Source organism: Chiroxiphia lanceolata, chromosome 8, assembly GCF_009829145.1.
Source record: "Chiroxiphia lanceolata isolate bChiLan1 chromosome 8, bChiLan1.pri, whole genome shotgun sequence".
Classification (NCBI taxonomy): domain Eukaryota; kingdom Metazoa; phylum Chordata; class Aves; order Passeriformes; family Pipridae; genus Chiroxiphia; species Chiroxiphia lanceolata.
In genome coordinates, this window is record NC_045644.1 from 22,721,933 (window position 1) to 22,740,523 (window position 18,591).

An 18,591-nucleotide genomic window follows, 5' to 3' on the forward strand; every position below is an offset into this window, starting at 1 on the left:
AGCTGACAAGTGTGTTGTGATTGCTGCTGGCTGGAAGTTGCAGCTGGGCAAATTTAGACTAGAAGAAAGAGCCGTGTATGAAAACGATGAGGGTAATTAACCACTGGAGTGTTTTACTAAGGGTTGTCACGGGTTTTTCTTCACTGGCAGTGTCTCTCTTCCTTGACAGTGTGCTCTAGTCAAAGCAGGGAATTAATTTACCAAATGGTATGATCTGTTTTACAGGAGGTCAGAGAGGGCACTTGGTTTGGTGTCTTGTAGCTGTAGGATCTCAGAATGCATTATAGCAGTTCCTCCAGCAAACAGAAGATCTCTCTTGTTTTAACTTGTGTAAAATGGGTGCAATTTAAGAAAATTAGACATCAGTTCGCATAATGAATAACTTTGATTTTATCAATTTGCAGTTCTATTTTTCTGCAATTTGACAAGTTTAAATGGCATTCAAATAGCTTTTCATGTAAGGTGTCACTCTGTTTCCTTACTAATGCCTGAGCAAGTACCTTACCTATTGTCAGATTATTAATTCTCTGTTATTAAGTACTCAGGTGCTTCTTCATTGAAAGGACTGTCAATTGTCAATGTGGATCATTTAGATAAGAAACCAGCCTGTCAGATGCTCCTCTGCTTTTATGGATGATCATCCAACAGCATAAGTGTTGTCTTTCTGAAAGTTAGACTTTTTTTTTTTTTTTTTTTTATATTCTCTCCCCTCTGGAAAAAAACTACATGGAATCAGTAGAAAGAAATCCACATTCCAGTTGGGTGGGCAACATCTACAGATACATGTGTGCACACAAGTCCTTCTTGCTTAATTTACTAGTAGTGTAGAGGGAGGAAACTGCTTGTCTCTGAGTTTAGATTTGTTGTTGCTCTGATTATGATACTGGCTGTGTAGTTTGACGCTTAACAGGGTTCAGTTGGTTGTTTGACCTTATCTCTCAGAAGAGAAGCACTGCTCTAGGACTTGAGAGACCTGACATTGTCTGTTCAGGCTACCAAAGGACTCTACTGTGACCAAAACTTTTCTTTTGTGTCTGTCTCCGGTTCTCAGAAGTATGAATAATATTACTGGTTTTTCCCCTAACCTTTATTTGTCTCGCCTTGATACATTTAAGGACTTCACAGAAGGGAAGGTTTTCTTGGCTTTTCCTGTGAGTGTCTATGTATAGCACAGCAGAAGGACTTGAGAATCCTGTAATTGGCTAATGAACACATTTGTGATCTGGGTATTTTTAGATCTATCTGGATGCCAGGCTGGGTGGGAGTGTTTGTGTAACATTTATATATACAGGTACCTCAGAAGAGTTTTCTGGAGCTTGGGCCCATTTTGAAATTCCTTGCCCCCCTAGCAGCACAGTTTTGACTTTGCCTGTGCTGTAGTCAGGTAACAGGATGGCTGTTAGATCAATGGATACTGTGTACACACAGTAAAATGCAACTGCGTACAACACCTATCTCTCTGCATCTTCCCTATGGTATTTTGATCGGAGGCTAGACAGAATCTGTGTTTCTGAAATAACTGAATGGTAGCCCAGTCAAAGGAAAGTATTTGTGGAGAAGGAGACTCCTATGAGCAGTCATAGAGTAGTTGAGTAGTACTGGAGGAATACAACCAGGGCTTGTGCAAGTGGAGGTGTATCTCTTTGCTTGGTTTTCATGAAGCCTTATTCTAAAACAACCAGGTGTTGGGCCATACCTACCTCTAATATGACCCTACTAAAATCAGTGTGGTCTTAAGATTATCTGATCCTAATACCTTTAGGTTTTAACTTTCTTGGTGAAAGCTGCATATCTAGAGTCTGGAGTGACAAATATCCCTTAGCAGCTGAAATAAATGGAGGAATTTTATTTATTTTTTTTTTCCCCTGTTGGTTTCCCCAGTGTCATCTGGGAGCACATTCCTTCCTTATGCTCTGTTTGGTTTTGTCTTTTGCCATTATTAAGACTGTCTCTGTAAAGTGAGGACTCCCTACCTGAATATGAAGTAAAGAGGTAGCTGAGAATCTGTAGTTAATTGTGCACTGCAGTGTCACTCAGCTACTTGCATAATATCTAATTAAAGTGATTATATTCCTTTGTCTCTCAAACTCTTCATTGGAAGCTAATCAGATAAAAGTGAGTCATAGCTTTGAATCCTTGACTGTATCTGGTTTCATGGTTTCCTCTGTTAGTAGATCTTCAAAATGTTGCAGTTAAGACATTATGTCAATACTGCCTTCTGTGGCTCACAGGAGGCTCCCAGGCTTCTCTCTGCATCATAGTCAAATAAATTGACTAACTCCTGATTTTAGCCTAAATGCGTATGGCTCAATACAGAGGCTAACCTCTCTATATTGTTATTTAAAGAAGTATGGTGTGGGGTGATTGTAACATCAAAGTCTGTTCCTCAGCCCTACTAGGAGAGCAATTAACGAAAACGGTCCTCACAACATCAACCATAGTTAGTTTTTTTGATATAGAATGTGTGTAAGCATATGCTGCAACCTTTAATCTTTGAAAATAAATTGGCTGATATTGAGTAGCAAAGATAAATTTGACTTGTGAAATTTGACCCATCTGTTTATCTGATTTGCTGAGAAAAGAGAGACAAGGAAGAATGGCCTGGACAGTTACATAATGCAGGGAATTGTGAGATTACAGGGAAGTTTGCAGGAAAATAATAAAAGTGGAACAAATAAGTAATGATTTATTTTCTTTCTTCTAAAGTAGAAGTGAACTGATTACAAAGCCTGGGTGAAATTGTTCTCAACTTTAGAAAGTCTAGTTCTGAATATAATGTTTGTGTCTTAATTTTAGCTTGCTTTCAGCCCAGTGACTTGATAAAGGCCCTGATCTGTGTTCTGTTTGATAGGCAATGTGAATGTCACCATTAAGCAGCAGATAGCCTGGGTGGCTACTAGAATTTTGTAATGTGGCCTATTTCATTTAAGTATGTTTCTGTTGGAGGGTGCTGTCATTTGGAGTATGTCCTGATCACAACTTAAAGAAGTACAGTGCTGGCATGGAACTGCTGTTCTTTCTTGTTGTTCCCCATCAAATAAAAAATTACTCTTACGGGTAGAAAGCAGAGCTTTGGAGAAAAATAAATACAGAGAGAATATTTTCAGTTTCTTACTCTGGCAGAATGAAATGCTGGTTTATGAGCTTGAGGTAGCTTGTAAGGTAGGTTGTCTAATGGTGTAGTATTTCTGGTTTTGGTTGTTGATGCAGTGTTCGAAAAACTATTGTTTTATAGGTCTGGGCTTCTGCTGAAGAGAACTTGTAGATTTCAAGTGTGAAAAATGTTTTCAAAGTATTGATTCTTGATTTACTTAGCTCAGTTTATAAAAAAGCAAATTAAAAAATAAAGATGTGTTCTTCCTAGGAATTCTGTCAAGTATTGCTACTTGTTACCAGCAAATAATTGATTAAAATAAAAAGGCAAAGTAACACTTAAGCTTGCTAGACATGGAAAAAAATGGCATATATGCTAAAGCTGATATCAGTTCAAAATACTGCCAGGGGAACTGGCTGTTTATGGTTATACTGGTTACTCAAATTGTGTTGTTCTGTTCTGGAAAGGGCCATGCTTTATTTTGAAATTGATTTAATGTGTGATCTAGGTTTCCAGCTTGCAAATCCTCGTGCCTTCTGTAAGGGTGTGAAGCTATGAGTATTATGTATTGCTATTTAAATCTTCAGTTTGTATTAAGGTACAAAAGTGCCTGAATCTGAGCACTGAGGCTGAACAGTAATATGAGAAGTAACCTACTAGTTTGGACTTTAGTTCATAGGCAATGTTGAATTTTTTTTATGAATGACTCAATACAGAGACTGATTTCCTTTCCTTCTTATTGTGGGAAAGTCTGACTTGATTTACTGAAAGAAAGAAAAAAATAATCAGTTTTTATGTTGTGTATCTTCACTCTCTTGACTTTAAACTTTTGTTTTCAGTGACTTCTGATCTGAATTCATTTCCTAGTTTCTCATGGTGTCATAGCAAAACTATGAACCTGGTATGGTCTTAATACAATCTTACTTTGTTCCTTCAGCATTACCTAAAAGACCTCTTCAGAAAGCATGGTTTTAATGGAAAACCTGCAAAACCTGGACAATCTTATTTCATTCCTTATGTTTTGGGCAGCTTAATATATTACCTTTTTGACATTCAGGACTGCAGCAGTGGAATAAAAGGAGGGACCAAGTGTCTGAGTAAATGTAAAGTGCAAGACAGAGCAGTCAGGTTTGAAGTCTAAAAGGCCACTATTGGCTTCTTAAAGGTGTCTGTAGTGACATTTTTGCAAAATTGTGTCCTAAAGAAAGGAGTGATACTTTCAGAGGTCCCACAAGGCTGGCTTCATCACTGGTGAAGTTGTTCTGCTGGAAAGGTGGCTTGGATTCTGGCTGGGAATGTGTCCTGTGGTTGAGTGATTAGAGATGCATTATATCCTGGTCACTTCTGTGATTTACTGAGTAGCCTGGGATAAACCATTCCTATTTCTTGTGCCCAGTTCTGTATCTGATGAATGGGGTTGAGGATTCCAGGTTCCTTTAAGGTGCCAAGTGAAATATATAGAGCCTTCTCAAGGAGCACTCCCAGTGCAGGAGGATACTTGTCCCAGTGCTCTTGATCTTCAGTTGAAAGGTGCTACAGAAAGTCTTAGGTGCTGTTTATTCTCTTTGTGTTGCAGATCTTTAAGTGACCTCCAACTCAGATTAAAGCCTGAAAGTTTCAAATTTCAAATGTAGTAGAGCAAGAAGAGGGACTTTCTGTCAGTGAGATAACAATTGGTGGTGGTGGGGGGGGAAAAAACCCTATAGGGCGCATCTTTATATTCTTTCTAAAGTCAGGTTTTGATTTTATAATCTTTTAGATCAGTCATCAAGTAGTGGCTTTGTGAAGCTGTTTTTCCTTTCTTTGTTGTTGTTGCACAGTACTTAAGAGAAGCTAGGGTTTTGAAAATTATTTACTCTGGGCAAGTCAGCAAAGATTACCTGAAGCTGTCTAGTTTCTATTTTGTGCGTATTCGTAAACCTTGCTCTAATATGTAGAATGCCAGTAGGTGGCAATCAAGAGTATACAGGCTGGTGCCTCCGTTTCGTAGGACCCGAAGGGCTTCTCGTGTATGACAAAATATTAGCTTTTAACAAGCATGCAAAATTGGAGTGCCTGGAATGAGTGGAAAGTTGTGCAAAGGTTGGCTTTGGTCTCTTTTCTTAGTCTGTAATTAGTAATATCTGTTTTCCCCAAGGAACAGAGAGGAGTTAGATGTTCATAAAGCATTTGTGGCTTGGTTCCAAGTGTTTTACCTTCAAACTGGCTCTCACTAAACTTATACCTTTTGCACTGTTGAGAGCAGCCCAAGCGTATGTTGGGAGTCAGAGCATGTCCTTGTGTTGCAGAGGAGCCCTCTTCTCAGGCCAGCTATGTCTGATGCAGAAATGATGTCCCTGCAGGGTGACATAAAGAGCCTGCATCAGTGCAGCCAGAAGAGAAGTTATGTGTATTTATGACTCAATAGTGTTATTTCTTTCTGAGCTTGTTTTGCCATCACCTGTTTCCACGATTTCGTTGCTTCCAAAGCCACTCCAATATAGTGACCTGGGAGCTCACTCTGGGCACATTAAGTGTCATGAATTGGAAACGACTTCCCTATAACTGCACTCAAGTCAGATAGGGGTAGGATTTTTCTAGCATCCTTTCCCCCTGTGGGTTAGGAAAAAATTACTGTTCACTAATGAAGTTAACGGTTGATAATTTGCTGGTAATTGGATGGACAGATTTATTTTTGGTGTAGGGGCGAAATCTTATTGCTATACATAAAATTTCCAATGAAACAGTTTGTAAGATTAAATTGCAACTGACAGTGCAGCGTTTGCCTCTAACATTTACCAGCATAGCAAATGACTTTTTCCCACATCTACCCTCAGCTTGATCTTTTCTTATGATAGGAGACTGCAATGAAAGGTAGAAAGGTGCAAGGATTTTACTTTGTGGAGGCCTTTTTTGCAAAAGAAATGGCAGTGGCATGAGGTCATTTGAAACATCGACTGCTTTGTATTGGTATTGTTAAAGCATTGTGACCTACATTGCTTGGGCACTGTAATCTGCTCCAATTAATGGATTCGTCAGCACAGATTAATTATAAAACTGACAGCCACTTCTAGATGTAGTAGGTGCTGGTGACCTCTAATCATGAAAGGAAGATGTTGGCTTCTGCTTTGTGTGTGTGTGATAACATGATTTGTATGAATGGTGCTTTGTGGAAACTGCCCTATTTAAATGACAAATTTCCTGTGTACCATATTTGAATTATTTTTAATAGATTTTAGTTTTTTAATATACTAGAAGTCTGTAATGCTAAATTGATTTGCATTTTGGAAGTTTGCTTCTAGTCCTGTATTTTTCTCTACTTTTAAAAAATACATCAGTTGTAATCATCGTTGCATTCTGTCATTAACTTAATTAGTGAACCTTTCCTGCTCTTAGGCAACTACTTTTCAATCATTGAATGAAAAATGCACTGGAAGAAAACGGCTTTGTTTGAGCCCCTTTATGTGACCTTATGTGGTGGCAGAGAGCACAGACTACTTTATAACAAAAATAATGTTTCTAGTTCCTATGCAACCTCTTCTTGATTCCACTCATCTTCCCAGATCTGCTTTCAATTGCCTTGGTTTCTTCCTTGTGTTTCCAGAGGGAAGATTTGAGCTAGGTATTTCAGATGGCAGTTTGATTTAGAAGTTACCTATCCGTGTGCAGATAGTTTCTAAGCTTTGCTAAACAGAACCAAAAAGGAGGGAAGCTGTCTGCTTTAGAAACTCTTCTGATTGGGAAGAGGGCAGCCAACTTTACTGTGATTTTCAGGTTGATTCCTCTGCCTTTATTCCTCTGAGAGATCTCCCTCCATATTTGCAACTCATCAACATATATGAGAAGTTAAGGTTGTTTTGCCAGTGTACGTTAGTTTAAATTCATGCAAGTTAAATATCATCTGCCAGTGTGTTGCTTTGTCCCCCAGAATGTTTCAGGACAGCTGCAGTGTCTCAGATTTCATAGCTCTCATCAGCTGAAACAATTCACTCTTGCTAGAAAACTTGGCCTATTCTGCATCCACCTCTCTTCTGTGTTACAAAGAGCTCTGGGAAACAGACCCTCAAAACCAGATTGTGACATCTCCAAAGGCCCGGGCAGCAGGCAGTCATAGGGAAGGAACAGGGTAAGAATGTGGCATTAATGTCATGTCACTTAACTGTGGGATGTTTCTGTATGGGAGAGGAATGTTCATACTGACATGTTCCCTTTTGACGGCTGATATTTAATATTTCATGAAACCAAACTAGTTCAGAAACATAAAGAAGCCTTTTACTAAAGTGATTTTCTAGAGCAGACTTGGCATAATACGCATAAGCTAGGTCTAGCCAGAAAACTGTCAAGTTTCTTCTTCCATTTTCCCTTCTCTAATAAGCTGAGACACATTGCTCTTATGCTTCAAGGCATCCCAGGAAGCTGGAGATCCCATGCTTCTGAACTGGTACAACTACAGACATTTTCCCTAGGATTTATCTACTGACTCTTTCAACTGGTCTAGAAAAATTTTTTCTTGTGCTTCAGTGCACAGTAGAGTAATTGTCCAAAGCTGTTTAGAAATATCTGTGCACTAAAATCTTTTATTTAAATATTTGGACAGAATTGAACTTGTACAATGATCTAGTAGGAAGCACGAGCATACTGTAGGCAACTTTAAAACCCCACAGTAGGTGACATAAACCATTTTCTGTGGAATATGCTGGTTGTATCTTCCTTTTAAGAAAATTTCCCTAAGTTTATGTTAGCTGCTGGGCACAAACTACGTTTCTTTTTTCTGAGTAATGAGGGAGAAAGTTTTTAGGTGCATGATAAGTGTTGCCTTGTCAGCCCTTTTTCTTTGACACCTTCACTGCCTTTTCAGCCTCCTGTAATCCAGGTGTTGCCACTTTCCTAATGCTTGAACTTAGGGACTGCTGAGACTTCACCATATGAAGAGCTTTTGTCTTATGCCTTACCCACCATAACTAAAGTTATATATATGTCAACACTTAAAAATGGGGGATGAAAATCTGATCCTCATTGAATTGCAATGTCCAAAAAGCACACAAAGCTTCATGGGTCCAGATGAAGCAGAAATCCTGGTCCATTTGTACCTTACCCGCTTGCCCCAAAGAGTCCAGATAGCTCTTTTTTGATACCCTCCCCCAAGAGTTGTATTGCATGTCAGCATGCATTACAAATTTTTTACTCTCTACTAAGTACAACATCCCCTCCAGCAAGAAACTCTGGCTGCAGCTTCCACTGTGGGTAGGAGTAATCATAAATGATAATTGAAGCACTATTAAAACAAACTGAAAAGATTTGTTAAACCAAAGTGGTGATGGAGAGAGAGAGCAAAACTAGAACAAGGAGGGCATGGGCATAACTTCCTTAAATTTATTTATGTTCTTAAATTTACTGCTATTCCCCCTTACCCCCCCCCCCCCCTTATACAGGAATGAGTATGGACCATGGAGTTGAAGGGCAAGTTAACATACATGATGGCAGTGGTAATATGAGGGAAGCTGGTTGACTTTACAAGGGCCAGTTTGTTCTGTTTCTTCTATTCTGTCAGGGTTTTCCATGGTTTTTCTATAGAACTGAACAAAGCTTTCTGTTGCATCCTGTAAAAATGTCTCTGGGTTCTTTGCCTTTTTAACAGCACAACAGGAACTGGTTGAAAGGAGTTGGATGTTCAGCAGTTGCAATTGGTCTTATGGGTTTGGATGTGTATATGATCTAGGTGCTTTCTTTCTTTTGCGAGATAACTTTGAGTTTTCCAGTTCCATGTCTGTCCTTAGAGCTGTTAGTGTGCAGTTTTCACTCTGTTTTTATAATGTACTGCTTGAGCATGCAGCATCTCTGTTGCTTCTTGCAGCATCTCTGCTGCTTCTTGCAGGCCCAAATAGATTTGACCCTTTTATAATTCTGGAAAGGACTCCACAATCCAGGATTTCAGAACACAGTGGCAGAAATAGCTTGCTGAAAACACGTGGATTTATTTATCTCACATAAACACTACAAGTAGAGAGAAGTAGATGGAAAATAATAAAAACCCCCAGACCTTACATGCCTATCAAGTGACCTCACCTTTGGAGTTCCTTGACCGCTAAGCAAGTTTTTCTTAACCTGGGCATTGCACTGATCCACTGGGCATTGCACTGATGACTATTGACACAAACTGAGCCCTGCAATTGCTATCACTCCAGCACTTTGCTGCTTCTGGTTATTGTGTCCCCATAGCATGTAGGCTGCATCTTTAATCCCTTCCAGATACTCAAAACTTTCTTTTGACTCACAGTCCTGCATTGGAGCTGATGATTTGTCTGTTTCCAGGTGTACCTGCAGGAACCTTCTGATGGTAAGCTCAGGCTTTGTTCCTTCAAGGACCAGGCTGTTGAAGGGAATATGCTTCCTGTGTTCCTCAAACTTTGAAGAACTCAAACCAGATTTAACCTTAGGGTTTCCTAGAACCAGGCACTAGATAATCCTGAAATCCCCAAATATGTATCCTGTTGATAACAGCTACATTTTTTCAAACCGTCTCCCAAAGTAATTGCACCTTTCTCAGTGTATAAAACTGCTCCTGATCCTCCAGGCTCTTTGCAGCAGTTACACAGTTGAAATTATTGCTGTCATCTGACACTAGCTCTGCAACTTTTAAAAAAGTGCACATAGGGTTCCCCATGCCACCCTTAGACGGGCAGTGAGGCAGAGTGCATTTTTTAGATCTGAATATGTATGCCCCTGTCGATGTGTTCAGGTTATTGTGTTCTGCAGGAAACTTCAAAGGGGCCACAGCAGTATCAGCTTCTTCTGTTTTGGGTGGCAATGGATGATGGTCACCCAAGAACTCCCCTCAGCTGGAGGAATCCTCACACAATTTTAACCAGCTTTAGGAAAGAACACAGGACAAGCAACTGGTCTTTTGTTTTGTCTTCTGTAGTGCCTCTGTAGGCTCAGGAGCCATCCTTTACTAGTTGACTCTGTAACTGTAACAAGTCCACCGAGCTTCTGCTGGCAGTGCTCTTAGTGAGGAAGCCAGCAGTGGAAGAGTGAGGGATGCTCAGTTCCCTTGGCTCCTGCAGCACTAGAGGACTGCACAGGAAGCTAGAGAGCTTCTAGAATATCAGGAAAGAGAAGCTGCTTCTGTGGTGAGAGGGGAAGTGGTCCCCTGCTACCACACCTCTGGAGACTTGTGGGACAGTAGTTACTCTGCAAGCAGTACTGCAGCCTTAAAGATGGCAGTGTTCTGTTCTAGGTCATGTTGCAAATTGCTTATGTCAAGTGCAATGTGCTGGTGTGTTCTTTTAGAAGAGGATATTTCAGATAAAGCTGCTCGAGTGGAGAATCAGAACAGACTACATATTTTCTACCTTGCAACTTAGGGCAAGATGTATTTGGTGGTTTTAGTATTTCTGGACAAATGAAACTCAACAAATCAAAGTTTAACTGCAGCAAAGTTCTCTCCTTAATTTCTGCTTAAAAACAGAAGTAATGGTCACTCAGGCCATTTTACTGCTGAGTTTAACATAAAGGGCTCTAAATCTTATTATTCTATTGACCTCAGTCAAGAAGTGATGGAGTCACAGAATTTTCTTATACTGCTCAGGAAAATTCACTGGAAGTGAGAGCATGAATGTGGATAAACTTTCAAAAAACATTCAGAAATATTCAACTCTTTATCATATGACTGAAATCTCAGAGCCCTTTGCTTGTGCCTTGTTTATAAAATAGATGTTAGAGGAAAATAATAGAATTCTGTTAAGTAGCTTCAAGAACAAGATCATCTTTAGGTCATCATGTAATTGTTCTGTAGTTTTAGTCTAATAGGACTAAAGGAAAATCTGCCGTAAGGGATGCATGCTCATATTGTGCCTTTGCAAGGGTTTTTCGCCTCTTAAAATGCCTGATCTTTTTGAATTTTGCTGTAATTTCAGATACCTTTTGTCTTAGTGACAAGTAGCAAACCCTAAACAGTCTCACCTCACTGTCTCAGTGTTTGTTGCTGAGTTTCATCTATGACTCACTAAAGTTAATCAAAATACTCTTAGAGTGATCTTTAAGCAGGCACTGTGAAAGGGAAAGCCTCTTCATTAGGCCTGAGATTAAGGGAATGAATAATTCCTCCAAGCAGAGAATGACTATTATTCTTTTCCACTGCAATAGATACAAGTTGTATAGTCCTGACTTCCTGCATGGTGTTCTGCTCCTGTTATAGGTGCCTTTCTCCTCTGTAGGAAGTGTTATGTCTTAATCTGTAGCCCCGTCAGTCTGTCGAGAGGTGGGAAGTCCTGATGGAGATGGTTCTTGACAGAAAGGAGCAATAGAGTGTGAGGAGAATGAGGAGACCACAGGGACAGCTCTTATTTTGTGCAACCTCATTTAGGGCTCTGCTGGCAGACAGAAGAGAGAGCTGGATTCCTGAAAAGGAGTACATTAAGAAATTGCTCAGTACCCTCAGCTATGGACTATTGCAGTAAAAACTCACTTTGTTACATCTGAAGTGTACAGAGAGCTATTTTGTCTGGCCAAAATGTTTGTCCTTTTTATTAAAAATACCCCAAACAGTACAAACAACAAAACACCCCCGAAAAATCCCAAACCCCCAAGGAACCCCCAAAAAACCCCCCTAGGAACTAAAAATGAATTTAGGATCCTACTCTTCATGAATGCTTATGCATTCATGTAAATATTCTCATCATAAGCTTTGTATCTAGCCATTTAGTTAACAGAATACATGAATGATTCATGGTAGCCCTATACATAATGCATAATTAAATCACAGACTGATGGAGTGGAATTTATTAATTGTGAAGACACATGTGTTACCATGATACTAATTTATTTCTTTCAATTTTATTGGCATATTGCTCGCTCATCTGTGATTGCCTGCTTTGTTGCATTACCCGAGAACAGTAACATGTTGTTAAAACAAATTATCTGGATGTTTGGGTAGGCTGTTTGTTCACTGATGGGAACAATATGTATTTAGCAAAAAGATTTAATGTAAATTATTATACATGGGGTATTATCTTAGTGCAGAACCATCATGCCAAAGCTGCTCTGATGAGCCATATTAATTTCTGATATGAGTAAAAAAATATTAGGAAAATAACTGCAGAAACTCTCTTGCATGAGGAAAAAAACAAGTTCATGGAAAATAATCTTGGCAAAATTACATGGTAACTTTATATATATTTTTACAAATTTTTGTAATATTAGATTGTAAAATTTAACAGGTATTTTAGCTCATTCTTAAAATGTATGTGTCTGCCTAAGGCTTTTATCTTTGATTCCTGTCATATCTTGGTGGGATCTTTGGAAAGAGATTCTTATTTGTTTGTGCTAAATAAGAATTTCATGTCTTAACAGTGGAATTTTATCTCTAGTGTGGATAGTATGGTATTTTTTTGAATGCTAGTATTTGAATGAAAATTAGAGACTTTTTTGTCTCTATGCAATTGCCAGATCAATTGGAAATGGAAGTTGTGGCATTCAAAATTCAACTAACTAACTTTTAAATGAATTTTATGGAAGGAGTCAAGTGTCTCACTTGGAAAAGAGGCTACAATTTTATATACTTCACTTTTCCTTTTTCCTTTTTAGCCTTTTTGTTTGTCACGTAAAGTAATCATACTGCTGAAAGGCAAGAGCTTGTTCTCCTGGAAGACTCTGTGGGTCCAAGGAACAGTAACAAGTGGAAATGAAAAATAAGGAAAATTTGAGTGGAGCAGATGTGTAGTTGTCTTCAGAAACTGTTGGTTAAATAGGTACTTAGTGGAATATCTCAGGTGTGCCTGAACCCTTAAATCAAGCTGCTGTCAGGAGCAATCTGCAACAAGCCAAAGTGATGGGAACACCGCTGTTGTGTGGTGGAGAGCAGCAGTGTCCATAGAAAATCCTTTGTCTTTGTAGCTAGAAGCTGATGTTCTGCTAAATATCATTAGCCTATTTCTTTTGTGATCTAAGCTGTGGAATAGAGCCGGAAGGGACACTTGGGTCATCTTATTCTACCTGTTGCGCAACCCATGCTGTTACTGTTGTAGTTCTGGTGGTGGCCAGTAGTGAGGTCAGGGTATGACTTAGCAGAGGATCTTCTACCTTTGGAGTACCTTGATCACTTTCTGGGTTGTCATATCTGCTGTATCATGTTCTGCTTTTGTGCAGAAGACTCAGGTGGGCCATCTTAAAATCACTCCAAATTAGTGGTCATGCGCTTGCTTCAGTGCAAAAGCTATTTTTCCACTTGATTTTTCTGAAACATGGATGTTTACTCTGTTTTGCTGAGCAGAATTTCTTCCACTGGATTCACTCAACAACCTGGTTCACAGCTCCTGCAAGGAGGTGGACTGGAGCTTGGTGCTTGATGCATGAAACCTTCCCTCTGTTTTACTTTAAGATTTACTGCCTTCTTTCACATAAAATAATGCTGGAAGATACTGGAGGGGAAAAAAATGGAGCAGAAAAAAAATCGTAATACGTAATCAAGTGACATTTTGGGGTTTCTTTTTGGTTGTGGGGAGGAGGGAAGCTGGGGTGTTTGTTTGGTTTAGCTGTCTACCAGGACCTCAGCATGCGGGTGCTGTATTGACATATGTTAAAAATCAGTCCTTGCTCAGAAAGTTTGCTATTTGGTGAGGCAAGCAAAAGCAGGATGAGATAAGAACTATCACTGATCCTTAGAGACAGAGAAATTGAGTTGACAGATACAGAAGTAATTGAGACCCTGCTTAAAAACAGTTAAATGACTGAAAAAGGCCTCCCAGAAATTAGACTGCAGAACTGAGAAATGAATTCAGGTTCTAATGTAGAATCTTGGCCATAAAACTGAAGGAAAAATGCATAGGCTGAAGAAGAGACAAGAACTGTGGAAACACACTTCAGAATACTGTCCTTGAGATAAAAAATTTTAAATACATATGCAGCTGAAGAAAATGATATCATTCAACTATAGGTTTTTTTACATATCAAAGTCATTGTTGGAATTCTGACTCTTACTTGTGTGACTTGGAACCAGATTGTGTCAGCAATAATATTGGTAAAATTTCAGCTTATCGCAAATTAGTTTGTGCAAAAGATTATCATATGCAATGATTTAAGAACTGCCTTTTTATGAGCAAGCTGATTTCTGATTTGCATGAGCTTCAGAACAAGACCATCTCAAGGTTTATCAGCATGCACCTCTTCAATAATACTGCAAGGAATAGCTCTCACTGTACTGAGTCTGTATCCATCAGATAAAATATAGTATCTGTAGTATATTAGTCATCCTGGACAATTGAGGAAAAGTTACTTTTGCAGAACTATCAGAAGAGAATTATTTTCTACTTTGAAATTAATCAGGTAGTTTTCTCTCAAGCTTTATCTTTGCCTTTGGTCTTCTTGCAGGGGTTATCATTGGTCTCTCTGTATCTTATTCATGACAAACTACATTTAGATTAACACAAAGAATTTAATTTCCCCCTCCCTACCACTGTGGCCAAGGACCAGATCCTTTACTCCTGCAAGGAGGTCTTGTTCCCATAGAGTCTCTTCAGTGTCTGTTTTATTAAATGTGCACTTCAGCATTTTTAGAAAATTACTTATTTTGTGAATGTTGAGATGAAATGTTAAACTCAAGCCCTTTTCCAGTATCATGTTACCAGGCTTCCTGATCAGGTAAATCAAAACAATGGAATTCTCAGCTGAAGTGCTGAGAACTTCTCAGCTAAAGATAGCTGGGTGCTGAAATAAAAAACTCAGGCTGTAGAAACTCTAATAACGGAGGTTGTGTGGTTGTTGGGGGGTTTTTTTGTTATTTGTTTGATTTTTTTTTTTTTTTAACATTTTCTTACACAAAAACAAGACCCTGTGACAAGAGGGCATATATGTGTACATGCTCTGCTCTAAGAGGGTCCTGAGATTATTCCCAATGCTTTTACCTAAGACCATGCAGACTGTTCGTGAAGTGATTTTCTCATCAAACCCATGCAATTTAGGGCTGGTTGGCTTCTGCCCTTGCATACTTTTTAAGAAGTTAATGGGTTTTGGATAAGGTTATAAAAGCAATTTAGGGCTCTATTGTCAGATCATGTATCCCTAGAGAGAGTAGCCTCATGTTAGGAAACAAAAATCTCTACCAGTTCCTTAAGACTTGGCATGAGAAGCACCAGAGCAGAAATGGGGGCATTAGGAATAAATTCTGAGGAGGAAGTTAAATATACTTCTACCTTCCAGTCATAGCAGCATGAGTATTAGAATACTAGCTAGAAACCACTGAATTTGAAAGGGACCAAGTGGGCAAAAAACATCTAAGTCTTCAGTCAATCCTAGCTTCCAGCACTCCAGAAGGAGGGCTGTGGGACCTTCTCGGGTTTGGGCCTGTGCCTGTCTGACTTTCAGGCTATGAGTAGCTTTCTTGAAGTCCACAGGATGACACTGTGGTAAAGCTGTATGATTAGTGGTGTCCTCTCCTGAATGAGACTTAGAAATGTTCCAGCTGTTTCCCTACAAATCTGGTGTGTCATTTCTGTATCATAAGAGCTAGGCTGAGGAATATTACTGTGTTGAACAGTAGTACTTGGATAACTGAAATACAACATGTCTTCTCACATGCTGAATACAATAATACCTATAGGTGTGGAAGAGACCTTGCCATATCCACAGTAATCTTTTTATCCCAATGGTTACATTAAGGATACTGGCCTAAAGGCTAAGCTTTTATCATGACCTTATTGTATTTTCTCTGGTTTTAGATTAAGGATTGGATTGTGATCTCTGTTCCAAAGATTTGTCAGCTTGGGGCAGTTTGTGTTACCTTAAGAGTCCCTGCTTTTTCGAGGTCCTGATTTCTAGATGATATTTCTAAATAATTCCAGATGGTCAGATTAAAAAAAAAAAGGCAAAATCTGTGTTCCTCTCTAACCTGTTTTTTGAGATGGTAGCTAAAAGTCTCATGTGAACCTAATCCAAACTGGTTGACTGTAGTTTATCTTTTATGCAGTTAGCCACAGCAGCTGCTGGAGATATGTGAATGCAACACATTTTTAATAAATGAGAAGGTACTTGCTTTGACTGCTAGTACAGGAGATAGTTTAGCCTGAGGCAAACCTACAGGCTATAGATATTTCAGCTGGCCATGCACAGTTTTAGTGCTAACTTGAAGCCATGCAAAATAATAGATCACAGTCTTTAAATAGATATTTGGGGACAGGGCTGAAATGAGTGCTAAAAGGAAAGAATCCAGGCAATGTTTTATAGTCATAATATTTGATTAGATCACTGAGAGGAAGAACTTTTACTTTTAGCATCTATATGTATAAGAAACCAGGTGACCAACATAGTTTTTTTGGGTTAAGATGTTGTGCTTGACTACTTAATTGCAAAGTTATTGTAGATGCACAAAAAACAACCTCAGATTCCACAGCAATGGAAATACTATTACAGCAGGTAGAGCAATAGCAGGAGACTAATAAAAATATGTGGTAATTAAAGCAGATGAGGCACATTTGATGTATGAACATATTGAAGCTGGGTCTTGCAGTCACTGAGAAGGACTAATATCAGCAGTTTTAGGCTTGCCCAAAGTAAACTCTCAACAGAATTCTCCCTTGGAACTAAAGAGCAATTGTTGAATAAGAGAGGGAGAAGAGGGACCAACTGATTATACTTGAAAAGCAGATCAGAGGAAGGAAAAAAGGAGAAAGCTAGCAGATTAGAACAACTTTGCTTTTCTTCTGTGCCATGCAGACTAGGTTTGGATTTTGTTTTGGTTTGGTTTGTCTTTTTTTTTTTTTTCCCCATCTCTGTTCTGTCACTTAGAAGAAGATTAAGATGCTATGACATCTTTTAATATAGAACTGTAATGAAACTGCAGGAGGACCGTAAGTTTCCTAAGAGGCAAAGGTCTGATTAGAGAGAGCCTTAATGTTATAACTCTCACATATTCAAAGTAATGGAATGCCTTTTCAAAAACACTAAATTCTACCCAACAAATATATATAGCTGCAGACAACATTTCAATAAAGAATTGTACATTTATTGTGCAGGCTTCTGAGCAGTCGTACAGAGACTTCTATGGTTCAGACAGTTGTTTTTTCTTCATGCTAGTGAGAATTAGTGCCAAGTTTAAAACTTCCTGTTTATAGGCTAATATTTTTTTCTGGGCTGTATAGTTTGCTATAGGCTGCCCTCATCCCTAGCTCACTGTCCCTGTATTTTAGGATTGCCAAAATCAGGTCATTTATCATCCTGACACCGAGCATCTGTCCCGCTGTATAACCAGTAGAAGACATTGCTAATGCATTTGCAGCAGTACTGTAGCTCATGGGATGTAGCACACAGAGGTGAGATGCTGAGCGTTGGTGCCTGTCTCTGGATGGGTTAGGAGGGTCCCAGCCAGCCATACTGCCTTCCACAGGGAGAGGGATTTGGCAGTCAGCATGAAACTCGGGGTAGCAAAGAAAGCAAATACTGTAGGGACAGCCTACACCATCTCCAGGCTAGTGCACAAATTTAAAATAAGCTCAGATTTAGCGGTTACTGAAATTCAACACCATTTGATGACTATTTCACTCAGTGTTGAGAGCTTGGTATCTCTGGTGCAGATATCCACAACTTTAAATCTACCGCTACCTCTTGGCATTTGGGGGGGCTTGGGAGGCAGGAGGGATGTAGCATGATTTTTTTTCTTTCACTGTGGTCTTGCAGTCCAAGGTGGGTGTAGGATTGCATAGACTTATTTCTGAGGTGCAGATAGCCTGGGGAATGCTCAGGAGAAAAGCTTTTTACAAAGGTGTTTTTCCACATGTAGAGTAACTCTTATCGAACTGTGTGTGTTACCCAAGAAAATATATATGGGCAGACACAATGACTCATAAAAGTATGTCATAAAAGGCCTCTGTGTGCATCCAGGTTATGTTTAGACAATACAGAGTTTAGTGGCAGTGCTGGTTTATTGGATTTTCAGCCCCATTTCACTTATTCTGCTGCACCCATGATTCAGGGCTGCCTCAGCAGTAGTTTCATGTTCAGCAGTAGGGCCACTTGATCTGGGTTAATAGATCCAGCTGAGAAGCACTCATGCTGAGCCCAGGATAGGGCTAGTGGTTGAGCTGGATCAACTTTCCTTCCAGCGAAGCTGAATGAACAGAGCAGTCCTGGTAATGCAATGCAAGCATGGAGCAGATGCAAGGGCAAGTTGCTTGAGCCAGGGCTGCTGCCATAAAAAATGAGGTGGAGCCATTCCTCAGCTGGCCCAGCTGCTGGAGTGGCAAGCACTGTGAGCTGTTTGAGTGGGCTACTCTGCATTTACAGAAATGAAAGAGCCCAAAACCACTTTGTAAGGTGAAACTACAGGTGGGTCCCACTGACCTCACTCTGGATCTGAGTTTAGGTGATGTGCTAAGTGCTTACCTTAATTCAAGACAGTACCTTCACAGTATGGGCAGGCAAGCAACCCATAGCTTATGTGAGCAAAACTCTGGGTAGTATACAACAAGCACTAAAAGTAAGATATTAATTTTTTTTTTTTTTTAGAAGAATATATGCTTTATGGTAGT